The 16,225-nt window shown below is 42.0% G+C and overlaps 1 non-coding gene across 1 annotated transcript; it reads right to left on the bottom strand.

The window, feature by feature from the left end:
- Window positions 1-3,193: 3,193 nt before the first annotated feature.
- On the bottom strand, window positions 3,194-3,300 carry LOC120271291. The gene has a single exon (XR_005539908.1). It is a non-coding gene; the product is annotated as a small nucleolar RNA R71 (small nucleolar RNA).
- Between the last annotated feature and the right edge of the window lie 12,925 nt (window positions 3,301-16,225).

Consider the following 16,225-nt stretch of genomic DNA (forward strand, 5'->3'; position numbering starts at 1 on the left):
TAAGTATAAAAAGTTCCTCGCTTACTAAGGACTCCCCGTGTCGTCGCTCACGACCGCTCACCCGATCTACTTAAGATGGCGTGAAGGTATCTATAACTAGGTCTCAGAAAGACATGTGGCCTGGACACTCCCTGCTCAGACGCCTCGGCCCACATAGTATTCTGTGAAGCCTCGCCGGGGGTTAAGTTTCCACAATAGTCGACCCAGATCTCATCATACTCCTCTGTTCTAATAAACTCCTCATTATATAACCCAAGTCTAAGAGAAAACTGTGTGAGGCTCATGTTATGATGCTGCCCAAAGGCTCTGAACTGAATGATACTGATACTATCGAAATCATCGTACGAGCGGTCAAACTCAAACGAAATGAGCACCTCCAATGTGAGTGGGCGAATGACGGGATCACGAATACTCAAAAGCTTGCGCCAACCACCCACCGATAGTAATTCCTCAACCTCATCGGCCATGTCATCCGCTTATTGCACCGCCCTCATTGAGCTCACGTCAGGGATCCATGTTTGACCAAATTTAAGCTTTGCTAGTCACTCAAATCGAGTTTTATGTTCGGGAAGTGTGAATTCTATGCTTTCCAATTCAGGATTAGGCTCCCTAGGATGCTTACCCACTGCCTTCTTTGATCTGGAGGCCATACCTGCATGTTTTGTGATAAGTGCTCATGCCGATACTAACGCGGTTGCTCATTTCTTATGTTGAGCATTACGCTTATCGTGTTTTTACACCAATATGTGTGTTTTTATGTTACTTTTTATGCAGGTAGGGTTGTGACACCGAGTATGAATGAAATAGGGCCAATGTGGATCATAATGCAAAGAATTTTGGAGGAAATCTTGCTAAGGTTCAAACGTGAAGACATATGTCGTGTGAGATGCCGGAGTGTGTGCCAACCTCCCTCGTATTTGAGTGGGCACATCCATTTGAGGGGCAAAAAGACACCACATTCGAGCATTCGACTTATGCACATAGAACAAGAGCTCCACCAATGTGTACACCATTGAAGAAGCAAGTGATCCACGCTACATGAACGTGTCCCGCTATGCTACCCCGATGAAAGTATGGAATTGGGAATCTATTCAGGCCGGATACTGTAGGAGAGCACTATAGCAACATTGTAGCATATAATCGAGAAAGATCGCCACACCCTACCGAGAAACCAGAGAAACAGAGAATCCACATGGGTGTGTGGAAATTATCCACGGCCGTGTTGAAATTCCGCACGGGCGCGTGGAGCATCCACACCGTGTAGTCGCCCGATTCCAGCCCTATTTAAAGCCGATTTAGAATCGAATTTTGGTATTCTTTTCTCCATCTTTTCCCCAACTTGAGAGAGGGCTTCGCTAGGGTTTCAAGGGTATTGGCCAAGGTTTGGGAGAGATTCTATGGCTCGACATCGCCATTCCCTTAGGAAGAAGGTTGGTAGGGGAGCTCTCCGCCGATGCGTATCCTATAACCCGACGAGGGACCCTTGGACGATGAGTAGAGGACTTTCCACAAGACCACTCGACATGACTATCGAGGGGGTTTCTTTTATGGATTCATTGCTTTTTACATTCTATTTCTTTGATTGTACTTAGCTCCATGGAAAGCTAAACCCTTAGTGGGTATTCGGGTATTGTGAACCCTAGGATGTATTTGTTTCTTTGAACCTCTTTATTATGATTTCAATAAATTGATGTTTATTGTGAGTTCCAACCTTGAATGCTTGATTGTATGAACATTTCCCCAGAGTGACACTAGGGTTGAGAGTTCTTTTTGGTAACCTTGTGAGTGAGTGACACACCACGAGCTGCTAGACAAAGCTAGGTTGGAGATGGTTGAGAGGGTGAGTCGAGAGGTACAGAGCGCCCCTTCTCCTCAAGCATGATAGGTTCTACCTGCTCATCGAAGTTCTTTGTGGCCATAATAGAGTGAATGGTCTAAGGGATGAACTTTCGTTGGGGCTTAGTTGCGCGTGCAACAGAGTGAAGCTTTGAGGTGATCTTAGTATCTTGGGCTTAATTGTGGTTGGGGACCTTCCACCTGGACCAAAGAATTAGGTCTATAATTAGGAAGAGATTTATCACTTGGAATCCCTAGAGCTCATTGCAACTCTATGCGAAAAGTGCAGGTGTTGAGATTGTTCGATTTCTCCTCCCGGGACATGTATAGAGTTAGGCATAGATGACCTTAGATTTGGGACTATGTAATTATGGATTTCCACGACTCACCATTGCATTTATTAGGAAGCATAATAGAGGGTTCTTGCACTTGAAAACAATTATCCTAGGTGGAGCATTATCCGGTACTCCTATCTTTATCAATTGCCTTACCCCTTTCTTTTTACTTTTTGATCTCTTACTTGTTGCTTTTATCGTTGAGAATTGAATCATTGTTACACCTCATTATCATTGATCTTTTACATAGCTAAGAATCGAATTAAGTATTTTTATTCCCTACTCCCTCGGATTAGATACCCGGCCACCCGGGATTATTACTTCGACAAACCCGCACTTTCATGGATATAATGTAAGGGACATTGTCAAGTTTTTGGTGCCGTTGCCGGGGATTAGGCGTTTAGAGATACTTTGCCGGGGATTCTATTTCACATCTTCTTATTCTATCATCGTTCTGATTTTCTTTTGCTTTCTTTTTTATGCAGCTCCAGGTTATGACCAGAGGGAATCCATCAATATTGATTGAAGGAGACCCCCGAGCTTGAACGCATACTTAGAAGAAAAAGGGAAAGAACCCGTGCAAGAACAAGATAATCTAACCGATTTGGAAGCGTAAGAGTCTCGAAAACATGGCGTAATCGTAATGAGCAACAACGAACATTATCCGACTATGCCGACTCTTCGCTGTTGGGGACACAATCGAGTATTGTGCGTCCCCCGATTATAGCCTCGAAATTTCGAGCTAAAAGCCGGGCATTCATCCATATGCTTAAGCAGTCCCAGACACTCAACGGTTTGGCCGATGAGGATCCAAACACTACATAGAGAGCTTTCTCGAGGTGTGCGATATGCTGAAGATAAATGGGGTGACGGATGATGCCATCAAATTGAGAGCCTTCCTATTTTCCTTGAAGGGGAGAGCGAAGCAGTGGCTACACTCATTACCTAGAGCATCAATCACTACATGGGAGGAGATGGTAGAAGCTTTTCTAGCCCGTTATTTTCCTCCCGGAAAATCAGCAAAGCTTAGGAATGAGATCTTGTCCTTTGTTCAGTTGGAATTGGAGTCTCTATTCGAGACATGGGAAAGGTTCAAGGAGCTCTTGAGAAAGTGTCCGCAACACGGATTCCCGGAGTGGATGATTGTTCAAACCTTTTACAATGGTTTGAACCCGAGTACAAGGCAACCCTTGGATGCGGCAGCAGGAGGTACCTTAGGTAGCAAAACCCCCGATGGGGCTCGTCAATTAATTGAGGAAATGGGGTTAAATAGCTACCAATGGAATGCTAGGGAGAAGAAAAAGGTGGCCGGTCTCTATGAAATTGATATGGTAACCTCATTGGCGGCGCAAGTAGAGAGTCTTAGTAAGAAGCTAGATCTCATAACTTTGAATAGAGTTGTGGCCATGACGAATTGCTCCGGTTGTGGTGGAGGACATGCTCCCTCCGATTGCCCGATCGTTATTGGTGATGTTTCTTCAGTGGAAAACGTTGACTATGTAGGTAATGGCATGAGACCTCAAGGGAACCCATATAGCAATACTTACAATTTAGGTTGGAAGAATCATCCCAACTTTTCATGGAGTAATCAAGGACCACAAAAGGCCATGGGGCCACCGGTTTCCAACAACAACAACAAACCCCTCAAGTGGAAAACGAATTTCGGAGCTTGAAAACCCGAATGACGGATTTAGAGAAGCACTTGGCTAGATTTGTTCAATCTGCAAATACACGGTTTGAATCAGTCGAGGCTACACTTCGCAACCACACCGCCTCTTTGCACAACCTTGAAAATCAGGTGGGGCAAATTGCGAAGTCTCTCTCCGAAAGGCCACATGGAAGTTTCCCAAGCAATACGGAAACCAACCCTAGAGAATATGTGAAGGCGATCACTTTGAGAAGTGGTCGTGAGGTTAAAGGGAGGCTTCCGAGTGAGAAGCCGAAAGAACACGCACCCGAGGTTGTAGAGGTTGAGGAGGGAGCAAAGAAAGAGAAAGAGGTGGTATCCCTACATTTCAAGCCAAGAATCCCTTATTCCTCTAGATTGATGAATGACCAAGGGGATGAACAGTATAAGAAGTTCCTGAGTTTATTCAAGCAACTCCACATCAACATTCCTTTTGTAGAGGCATTAGCTCAAATGCCTAAGTATGCGAAGTTCCTGAAAGATTTGTTGACTAACAAGAGGAAGTTGGAGGAGAGTGCTTCAGTGGTGCTAGATGCTTCATGCTCGGCGGTGCTGCAAAAGAACATGCTGAACAAGAAGAAAGACCCGGGAAGCTTTATCATTCCATGTAACATCGGCAACTTAGGTGAGGAAATGGCACTGGCAGATTCAGGGGCAAGTATCAACGTCATGCCATACACTTACCGCCTTGCTGAAGCCATGCGGCATTCTCTCGATTTTTATGACACTTTGTATTTTCTAGACACTACTGATGAGCTTGTTGATGAATACATGCAGGAAATGTTCAACCCGGATCCATATGAAGGTTTGTTTGACCAAGAGGAGAGCAACGAAGAAGTAATGAAGCTTGGGTCGACTGAAGAAGTAACATCTACCCCATGGATATTGAAGAAGGTGCTCCGGAGAATGAAGAGGGCTAGAAGACGCCACCGGAAACGCTCCAAGGCTATTGGAGACGTACATGAGCCAAAAAAGTTGGATGAACCATTGATAGGTGGTCCAAAGCCCGATAATACACACTCTATCCTCAAGAGACTTTGCACTTCATGTTTCCAAGCCATGGGTAAGAGGGCGACTTTCATTCATGAACCCCCGTGAGGTAAGACAAGATACGTCAAGCTAAATAATGTTAAACAAGCGCTTCTTGGGAGACAACCCAAGTGTTTACTATTTTCTTATTGAGGTGTTGAGACTGAGTGATTTCTCCATCAGGCATAATGTAGGGCTAGTCACGGTTGACCTTAGGTTTGGACAGTGTGTTTTAGGATTTCCATGACTTATTAGACATCAGTTAGGAGACATAATGATTAGTCTTGCACTTGAAGCAATAGTCCTAGTGTGAGCAATGTCTGGGTTCCCCACTTTCTATCGATTGCCTTTCCTCTCATTTTCCATCGCTGCTCTATCTTTATTTCTTTTCATATTGATATTTTTCACACCATCTTTGAACCATCATCATCATAGTTAAATAGCAATCCTAGTGTTTCTGATCACTATTCTCTATGGATACGACTACCCACTCACGCGGGTAATTATTACTTCGATAACCCGTGCACTTACGGTACACATACAAGGAATGTGTCATGTTTTTATAGCTGTTGCCGGGGAATAGGTGTTTTGTGAACACTTTGCACTTTGCTATTTTCCTATTCATCACTTGTTCTATTTCACATTTTTTTATTCTTTTATCGTTCTAATTTGTTTCCTTTCTTTGATTTCAGGGAAGATGACCAATGTAACTAAACGATTTGACACAATCACTGGAATGGTTGAAGAAATAGAACAGGAAGTTAATTTCATTCCAACACAGTCCACTTCATGTTATACCAAGAGAGAGCAATTCATCATCAATCACCCCATGGAAAGATCAGTTGTTGATTACATTAATGAGATTCAGGATCAAAGTTGTGAATTGGATAGTGTGCTGGATCAGTTTGAAAAGTCTGCGCTGTCATCTATGAGCTATCATTTAGAAGAAAGTTTGGAAAGGGTCCTTGTTCAGTTTGATGCTTTTAGTCAAGAACGAAGGCATGAAATTTTATCGGTGAGGGTTTCGAATGCCATCCAGAGTTCTTGTGAGATGAAGAATGTGGACGTTATTGAAATTCATTCAGAATCACATGCCCAAGTAGATGGAAAGAAGAAAATGCTCGAACAAGATTTTGTGTAATTCAAATAAATTGATAGATTGAAAGAGAGTAAACTATGACCGTCCATTGAGGAACCACCCCGAGCTAGAGCTTAAGACTTTGCCGGCACATTTGGAACCTTTATAATGGAAGGGTCAAAGCTCCCTATGATTGTGGCTTCAAATCTTTCTACAGATCAGAAGGACAAGCTTGTGAGCATGTTGAAAAGATATAATTCTGCCATTGCTTCGAAGATCTATGATATAAAATGCATAAATCCGTCATTTTACACTCACAAAATCTTAATGGAAGATAACTACAAATCTGTCATTCAAACCCAAAGAAGGTTAAACACATATATGTAGAAAGTTGTAAAGGCAGAGGTGGTTAAACTTCTGGATGCGGGAATCATTTATCCTATCTCCAATAGTGCATGGGTAAGCCCAACTCAAGTAGTTCTAAAGAAGGAAGGAATGACAGTTGTGAGAAATGAAAGGAATGAATTATTCCTAACCAGGAAGGTTACAGGTTGGCGCATCTGTATTGACTATAGAAGGTTGAATAATTCAACTCGAAAGGATCATTTTCCCTTGCAGTTTATTGATCAGATGCTGGATCGATTTGCAGGGTATTGATTTTACTGCTTCCTTGATGGTATGTAGGGATACTTTCAAATCCCCATAACTCCAGAAGATCAAGAGAAGGCAACATTTACTTGTCCCTACGGTACTTTTGCTTATAGAAGAATGCCTTTTGTGTTGTGTAATGTACTGGCGACATTCCAATGTTGCATGACTGCCATCTTCAATGACCTCCTAGAGGACATCATGGAGGTGTTTATGGATGAGTTTTCAATGTTCAAATATTCCTTTGACATTTGTCTAAGAAATTTAGAGAGGGTACTAGTGAGATGTTGAGAGGAAAATCTTGTTCTTAATTTGGAGAAGTGTCACTTTATGGTCCAAGAAGGCATTGTCCTTGGAAATAAGATCTCCCAAGTAGGGATGGAGTTATATGAAGCAAAGATTGAAGTAATAGAAAAACTTCCTTTACCTACAAATGTGAAAGAAGTCCATAGTTTCTTGGGGCACGTGGGCTTCTACAGGAGGTTTATCAAGGATTTTTCAAAGATAACTCAACCGTTTACAAAACTCCTTGAGAAGGATGCCCCATTTGAGTTTGGTAATGAGTGTTTGGTTGCTTTTAATATGTTTAAGGAGAAATTAGTGCAAGCACCGAATTTGATCACACCGGATTGGAACAAACCCTTCAAGCTCATGTGCGAAACAAGTGATTATGCTGTTGGAGCAGTTTTGGGTTAGAGGAAAGGTAGGTAGTTCCATCCAATCTATTATGCTAGCAAAACTCTCAAGAGTGCTCAAGAGAACTATATAACCACCGAAAAAGAGTTATTAGTAGTGGTGTTTGCTTTTGATATGTTCAGACAATACCTCATCTTATCTGGGGTCACGGTATTTACTGATCACTCGGTACTCCACTATCTCATGAACAAAGCTGATGCAAAACAGTGGTTGATTCGTTGGATTATGCTGCTGTAAGAATTTGACATAGAGATAAAAGATAAGAGAAGGACTGAAAATGTGGTTAGAGACCATTTGTCTTGATTAGAGGGTTGTGAAGGTCAGGAGCCATCTAGCAAAGAAATTAACGATTTCTATCCCGAGGAGCACTTGTATGCAGTTCAGTGTTCAGAATCAGAGGGCACTCCATGGTTCACAGATTTAACAAACTACTTATCGGGGAAAGTACTTAAGCAGGGCTTCACCTTCTAACAAAAGAAGAATTTCTTTAGCAATTTGAGGAATTACTTTTGGGATGATCCATATCTGTTCCGCATCTGTGCTGATCATGTAGTCCGAAGATGTGTATCAAGGGAAGAAGATTGGGGCATCCTTGCACATTGTCATTCCGAGCCAGGTGGGGCATTATGCTTCAAGTAGAATTGCTAAAAAGGCCTTGGCTACCGGATTCTATTGGCCAACATTGTTTTAAGATGCACACCAGTTTGTTCTTTGATATGACAGTTGTCAAAGGGCAAGAAATCTATCACGATGAGATGAAATGCCTTAGAACTGATACAATTTTGTGAGGTGTTTGATGTATGCGGTATTGATTTCATGGGACAATTTCCAAAGTTTAATGGCAATCAATACATTTTGGCGGCAGCTGATTATGTCTTTAAATAGGTGGAGGCTCAAGCTCTACCTACTAATTATGCTAGAACTGTAGTTAAATTTTTGAAGAGGTTATTCTCTCAACTTGGAACCCCTCGAATTATCATTAGTGATCGAGGAACTTATTTTTGTAACACTTAACTTGAAAAAGTGTTGAAGCGCTATGGAGTGCATCATCACTTTGCTACCCCCTATCATCCGCAGATAAGTGGTCAAGTGGAAGTCACGAATAGAGAGTTTAAGATAATTTTGACAAAGTCAGTAGAACAAGGAAAACGGGATTGATCGGAGCACTTAGATGACACACTTTGGGCTCACAGAATGGTATATAAAACTCCAATAGGGACAACCCCCAATAACTTGGTGTATGGTAAGTCATGTCATTTGCCCATGGAGCTCGAGCATAAAGCTTACTGGGGCATCAAGGCCATGAAATTTGACTTGAGGAAAGCGGGGAAACAAAGAATGCTTCATCTCAATTAGTTGGATGAATGGAGGATAATGCATATGAGAATGTGAGGATTTACAAGGAAAAATCCGGTAGTGGCATGACAAGCATATTAAGAGTCCGAAAGAATTCAAAGTCGGTGATCAAGTGCTGTTGTTCAATTCTCAACTACGGTTATTTCTGGGGAAGCTTAAGTCTAGTTGGTTTGGGACTTATACTGTAACTAAAGTATCACCGCTTGGTGCTGTTGAAATTACTCATCCGGAGAAGGGTACATTTAAGGTGAACAGACACCGGCTAAAACCATACTTTGGAGAAGAGATTGGTAAAAATGACAAGGAAGTATTCTTTCTCCATGAGCCTCGGTGAGGTAAGGTCAAGTACATCAAGCTTAGAGATGCTAAAAAAATGTTTCTTGGGAGGCAACCCAAGTCTTTACTATTTTTCTCGGGTTTTAATTTAGTACTTGCATGAATAAGAGTTTGACTGTCAGCGTCTTGATTTTTACATGCTATTGCTGTATTTTTCTTGTGGATAATTGGTGTTTTTGTGTCATAATTGTGATTGGGAAAGTTTCTTGGTTATTTGAGCATATTTTTCATGTTATCTGGTTAGTTTTTCATAGCATATGCAGGCTCTGTATGTGTATAAGTGTGTAGAAAATTGTTTGTAGAGTATGTAATTTTCCTAAGTCATCCAGAGAATACACACGACCATGTGGAATTTCCACACCTGTGTGTGTCTCCATTCAGAGCTCATCCCTAGAAGACATAGGGGTGTGTGAATGCCTCTGTGAACGACCTTGTAATGGTCACATGCCCGTGTGTAATTTCCACACAGGCATATCTTTTTCTACTGAGTCTTAGACTTTATCCTAAGATGACACAGGGGCGTGTTTCTGCCACTGTGGATGACCCTGTGAATTACACATCGGCGTGGGTAATTTCCACATGCCCGTGTGAAACTTTGCAAAGAGTTCTCCTCCATCCATAGAAGACACAGAGGCGTGTGAGTGTCCCTGTAAGCACCTCTTTGAAGATCCATGGCCGTGTGAAATTTCCACACGGGAGTGTGAAACACTTGGAAAAATTTCTCGGGTGGATAGAGAAGCCACAAGAGTGTGTGGGTACCCCTGTGGGTTGGGCACACGGGCGTGTGGAATTTCCACACGACCGTGTGGATGCATTCAAAGGCTGTCTAGAGAGCACACAGGGGCGTGTGTCTGCCCCTATGAGTCCTCTTGTGGAGTCACATGGGCGTGGGTAATTTTCACACGCCCATGGGGATGCATTCAAAGGCTATTTGGAGAGCACACAGGGGTGTGTGTCTGCCCTTGTGAGTCCTCCTATGGAGTCACATGGGCGTGGGTAATTTTTACACGGCCGTGTTGATGTAGAGAACTCAAAAGGCCAACATTCTTCTTTCTAAATCTCTTGTGCCCTTTCATCTTTTCACTCCCAAACACTCAGTGAACATTTCCACTCACTCTCTCAACTACGCACTATCTATTTAGAGGGATTTCATTCAATTTTTCTAGCCGTTTTCTAGGTTTTCATTATCATTTTGTCGGTAAGCCCTCATTCCCTCTTTTCTATGGCAATCTTGATTTATTTTGGTTAAATCTGGTGAATGTTGCCATATTTCATGACTAAAGGGTCAATGTGAGCTTTTAGAAAGAAATTCGAATTAATTTTGGGTGTATTTTAGAGTTTTGGCATGACAATTAGAATTTACAATCCCCGAGCACCAGGTTTGGTTCGAGCGTCTATCGAACTCATGTTCGGGTAGTCTAGATTCCAAGACTTGAGTACACTCAGAGAGATTCAGTGAGGAGATGAGGTGACTAAGGAGGTTGATGAGCTCCTCTCCATTAGTAGCTGGTGCAGATTGCTGTTGATCTGAGAGCCAGCTATTCGTATTCTTACTTTAGAGGTGTTGTCATCATTTGAGTTCAATCAATCATACATCTATTTTTCAAGTATCGACACTATACAGTTTAGTGTATTTGGGCAGCACTATAGTATGAGCATCAGCTAGTTCTTGGCTCGGCTTGGACTATATGACGAAGCTTTCACTGATACAGAGGAGTATGCACAGCTGGTGACAGATTACCTCGGTAACTTGACACCCCAGCGCATGTACAGAGCACTGTGCAGACAAGGACAGAATGAGTTGGGAGTCTCCAAGGCGACATGTCTCTCCCGGCCGGTATACCGGTACATCCATGACATTCTTAGCCAATCAGTGAACGGATATGGTGATAATACAGCAGTGTTGAGCCGTCATGAGCTACTGTACTTGTACTTGATGGTGCAGAGTGAGCCAATTCACCTTGGGCACATTGTAGTAGAGTACCTGAGGCACCAGGGGTATTATGTGAGAGTTGGCATCTTTTTCTCAGGTCCTTACATTACGAGACTTATCATGGGGATGGGTCTTCTGGACGCCATTCAAGGAGTTGAGAAGGCGATTGTACCATCCCCCTAGATATGGAGACCATGCGTTTGATGGGCATGGTGAGGAAATACAGGCTGGGTGTACATGTGATGATCATGTCTACACTAGAGATTACCGAGAATGGTGGAGACGCAGCCAAGGGTTCATAGCCAGCGTTTGAGCCACAGTCCAAGCAGGTTCAGATAGAGGCAACCTCTTACAGCATAGGAGCCACCACCGGTTCAGATATTCTCTCCGACTTAAGCCCATAATCGATTTGAGAGGCTTGAGAGCACTGTAGGGGTGCGGCAGAGTGATTTAGCTGAGTTTCGTGCCATACAGGCTTTGAACCTTATGGAGGTGATGGCGCATTTCGATATTCTATAGTAGTTACTTGAGCAAGATGAGACCTCACCATTCACTAGCACCACTATCACCAGCAGCAGTACCACCAGCATCTTCACTAGCTCCACCCACTTCACCAGCAGTAGCAGTAGTAGCAGAGGTGACAGACCCAGACACCGACGCTTGATGTGTCTTTAGTTTTCTTTGTTCTTATTTTTTTCGTATTACATTTCAGCATTATATTTTGGACTTGTACTACTCAGAAAGGATCCTCCTTCTGAGTTTATCTTTTATTTTCATTTATCTTGAGTTGTATTTCATTTTCATATCTTTATATATACTTGAGTTTATTTTATTTTGTTGAGCTTCACTGAGCCCCCTTGTGTATACTTGAAGTTGGTCTTTTGAGTATGGAATTTGAGGACTAGTCATGGATAAGGTCAATGTGATCTTCACATTGCTGTGTGTGCTCTATAACCTATTTGAACTCAACTCTAAATGGATATAGCTCCATCAAATGTACCATTAGAAGTTCAGGGGAGTATTGTTTCAATTACCCACTTCCACATATATTTTTAATTGCTTTATATATTATCATGCTTGCATGCGTACAGTGAGGGCAATGTACATCTTAAGTGTGGGGGGCAGTTCACATTACACATGTATTATATTTATGCATTCATTATTCATGCTCATGTAGCCAATGGCAGTTCACCTTAGTTGCAATGGTTGTATAGTTAAGTTTAGGAGAATTGTTAACATTGAATTTTCTCATGCTCTAGTTTTTACTTAGCTTTTTAGGAATATTTGCTCGATTGACCCTTGTTGCACCACTCACTCATTAAACCTTGTGGAAACTCAAGTTTGATGTTTTAGGGACTAGTGTAGATGTTTCTTGTTATAATTATTGAAAAAAAAGTGGATAAATGAAAAGAAAAAAGGAAAAAATATGCTTGTTTTGTTTGCGCATTTAGAGTGGAAAAAGCTACCACCTATGAAGTATGAAGCTACTCTCATAAGTCAGATTCTAGTTATGACCTAATGAGAGAAATAGCTATCTCATAGGATGAGTGAAAGCTACTACCCCGGTAGAAAGAGCTACCACCTCAAAAGTGTGAAAGCCACCATAGGTCGCTTTGGAAAGCGCTACCTTAGAGGATTTGTGAAGATACTACCATATCTTTTCTTTATTTTTTTTACATAAATAAGTCCCTCATACTTAAAGATTTGAGGAGTATACATTGGGTTGACTTGAGTGAGTTCACACACACTTACATAATTTCAGGTTGTTGTCCTTTTTTTATTCGAGTTTTTAACTAGACCATTGATTTTTCTTAGTTGGTGTTAAAATTTTTACTTACTTGTCGATTGCTTCTCTCTCATGCATTTTGTGAACCTATAGCCAAGAACTTTCAATATTTCCTTCTTGTATACTTCAATGTTTTATTTTTGCTTGAGGACAAGCAAAAGCTTAAGTGTGGGGAAGCTTCATTAGTACTTGTGTACTAGTAATATGAAGTACTATTTTCTTACATTGAGCATTAATTTTCTCAGATTTTATCACTTATATATGTGTATTTGTGTTTTCTTGCACATGAAGGGTTGTGGAGACAATTATCGAAGAAAAAAGCCAAAGTAGATTGTGGATGCACTTTGTTGATAAAATTTTGGAGGAACAAACGTGAAAACACAAGTTGTACTCAAAGACATGTGAATGTGTGCCAACCTCCATTGTGCTCAAGTGAACATGAAAATTGGAGGGCCACAAAGGCAGTCACACTCATATGTTTCGACTTGTGCAACGCTAGTAAGGTCTTCATCAATATGACTGTTATTAAAGACGCAACGTGATCTACCACATAAATGTATGCCCGTTTATGTGGCCTCGATGAAGAGTGTTGATACAAGAGCATTTTGGCGAAGTACTATAGCAGTTTACTGTAGCAAATCAGTGTAGCAAAATTACTATAGTAGTTACTATTTATAACCACAAAAAATTAGTTTCCTGGAGATTCACACGAGCATGTGGAATTTCCACACGCCCGTGTGGATGCCCGATTCCAGCCCTATTTAAGTCGCGATTTCAGTCATTTTGAAGGAACTTTTTCACATCTTTTCCCCAACTTTGGAGGCACTTGCGGCTAGGGTTTAGAGAGGCTTTGGCAAGAGTTTTGGAGTGGTTCTACAGCCTTAAACACCGCGTTCTTTCATAAGATAGTTATTGGGGGAGTTTTTATCGGCATCGATTCGGCGAGGTGTGCCCCAGGCCAGACGAGGAAACCCTTGGAGAAGACGTGGCTACTCCGCAAGATGATCGACATTGAATACGAGGGGGTTTTACTTATGGATTCCATATTTTTACATTCGATTTCATTATTGATTGTGTCTTGCTCCATCTAGAGCTAAACTCCTAGTCGGTGCTTGGACTTGTAAACCCTAGGATGTTTTTGTTTCATTGACCTTTTATTATGTTTCCTTAATTGATTTTTTAATTGAGTTCTAATCTTGTATGCTTGTTGAATGGATTTTCCCTTAGAGTGACATTAGGATTGAGAGTCTACATTGGTAATCCTTGTGTGTGAGTAACACACCATGAGGGTTAGATAAAGCATAATTGGAGAGAGTCGAGAGGGTGAGTCGAAAGGTAGCAGAACATTCCCTTTTCCTTTAGGTATGATTTATCCTATCTCCATGTTCCAAGAGTTCTTTGCGGTCATAATAGAGTGAAGAGTTAAGAAAGGAACTCCACTAGGGCTTAGTTGCGTAAGCAACAGAGTGAAACGTTGAAGTAATCCTTAGTGCTGCGTCTTAATTGTGACTAGGGGTATTTCGACTTGACCAAAGGGTCAGACCTATATTAGGGAATAGGGTTTACCACTTGGATTCCCTAGAGATTTAAGCTGCTTTGCATAGTTTGAGGTGTTGAGACTGAGCAATTTCTCCGTTAAGACATAGTGTAGGGCTAGTCATGATTGACATTAGGTTTGGGACCGTGTGTTTTAGGATTTTCACGACTCATTAGTTGTTAGTTAGGAGAAATAATGATTGGTCTTATACTTGAAGCAATAGTCCTAGGGTGAGCAATGTCCGAGTGCCCCACTTTCTATCAATTGCATTTCCTATCATTTTATCGTGTCTCTCTTTTTTTTTTGTTTTCTTTATTTCTTTGCACATTGATATTGTTCACACCATCTTTGAACCATCATCAACATAGTTAAATAGCAATCCTAGTGTTTTTGATCACTATTCCCTGTGGATATGACTACCCACTTTTTATGGTAATTATTACTTCTACAATCGTGCATTTGCAGTACACACGTAGGGGGTATATCATTGAATCATGCCCATAGGCCTCATCGTCTCCAAGATGAGGGGAGAGGGTAGTATAAATCTAGATTAGTGAAGAAAAAGAGAAAGAGGACTTACCAAAGAAATGAAACTCAAAAACCTTGGATGTAGCAAGAAGACACCCTAAAATCCCTATATGTAGACGGTAGAAGGTTGGCAGAGTGAAGAGAAGCGTCTTTCGAGCGTTTGGGACTTGAAGAATGAAGAGGCGCAAGTAGATTTTAAACAAAAGTCATGCCTCTTGGCATTTTGTGCATTCACACGGGCATGTAGAAATTACTCTCAACTATGTGACTCCATAGGGGCCATCATAGGGTTAGACACACACCCCTGTGTGCTCTCAAAATAGCTCAACTTGCCTCTAAACGCATCCACATGGGCATGTGGAAATTCCCCACTCCCGTGTGCCCGACCCGAAGGGGCACCCACATGCCCCTGTGTGCTCTCTTTCCTACTGAGAATTTGACTAAGTGTTCCACACGCCCCTGTGGAAATTCCACACTGGCGTGTGGATGCTCACAGGGGTACTCGCAGGGGCACTCACACGCCCCTGTGTGCTCTCAGGATGGAGGAGAACTCTCTGCAGAATTTCACACGGGCGTGTGGAAATTACCCAGGCCCGTGTGGAGTTGAAGGGTCATCTACGAGGGCATCCACGCGTCCCTGTGTCTTCTCCGGATAGTGTCTGAGAACTCAGCAAAGAAACACATGCCCGTGTCGAAATTACTCACGCATATGCAACCATTACAAGGTCATTCACAGAGGTATTCACATGGCCCTGTGTCCTCTCGGGATAAGCTCGGAATGGAAATACACACCCGTGTCAAAATTCCACGTGGTTGTGTAATAAGTGTTGACACGTCCGAATATGCGTGTAAACCGCAAGTGCAAGGGTGTCAAAGTAATAATTACCCCGGTGAGTGGGTAGTCAAATCCACAGGGAACAGAAGTATTAGTATTAACCACTTCTTAGTTATCTAGTCAAAATCAATGGATGTGATGAAATGAACTAATTGCAAGAGAATTAATAAACAAGCAAACAAGCAAGAAAACAAGTAAAGGAGATCTCAATCAATAAAGATGAGGTACCCTGACAATGCTCCCCCTAGGATCTAACATGAAGCTCATGATTCACTAAATGCTTCTAAACCAAGTCTAATGAGTCGAGGTAATCCAAGAACAACCGACCCTTGCCTCCAAGCCACCGGTACTAGTCCCCTACAAGGTCCTGGCAGAGAAATCGTTCAATCTCAACACCTCACACCCCATATGACCGCAATAGGCTCTAGGGACACCTAAGAGTGAAACCGATTCCTAAAGATAGATCCAACCGTAATTCCTGGCGAAGGATCTCTAACCTCCAACAAGGTCCTGGCGGAGAAATCTCTCAATCTCACACCTCACACCAAATATGGTTGCATAGAGTTTATGGAATACGGAGATAGGAACCACTCAATCGAAAGGGA

This window comes from Dioscorea cayenensis, chromosome 10 (genome assembly GCF_009730915.1).
Source record: "Dioscorea cayenensis subsp. rotundata cultivar TDr96_F1 chromosome 10, TDr96_F1_v2_PseudoChromosome.rev07_lg8_w22 25.fasta, whole genome shotgun sequence".
NCBI lineage: Eukaryota > Viridiplantae > Streptophyta > Magnoliopsida > Dioscoreales > Dioscoreaceae > Dioscorea > Dioscorea cayenensis.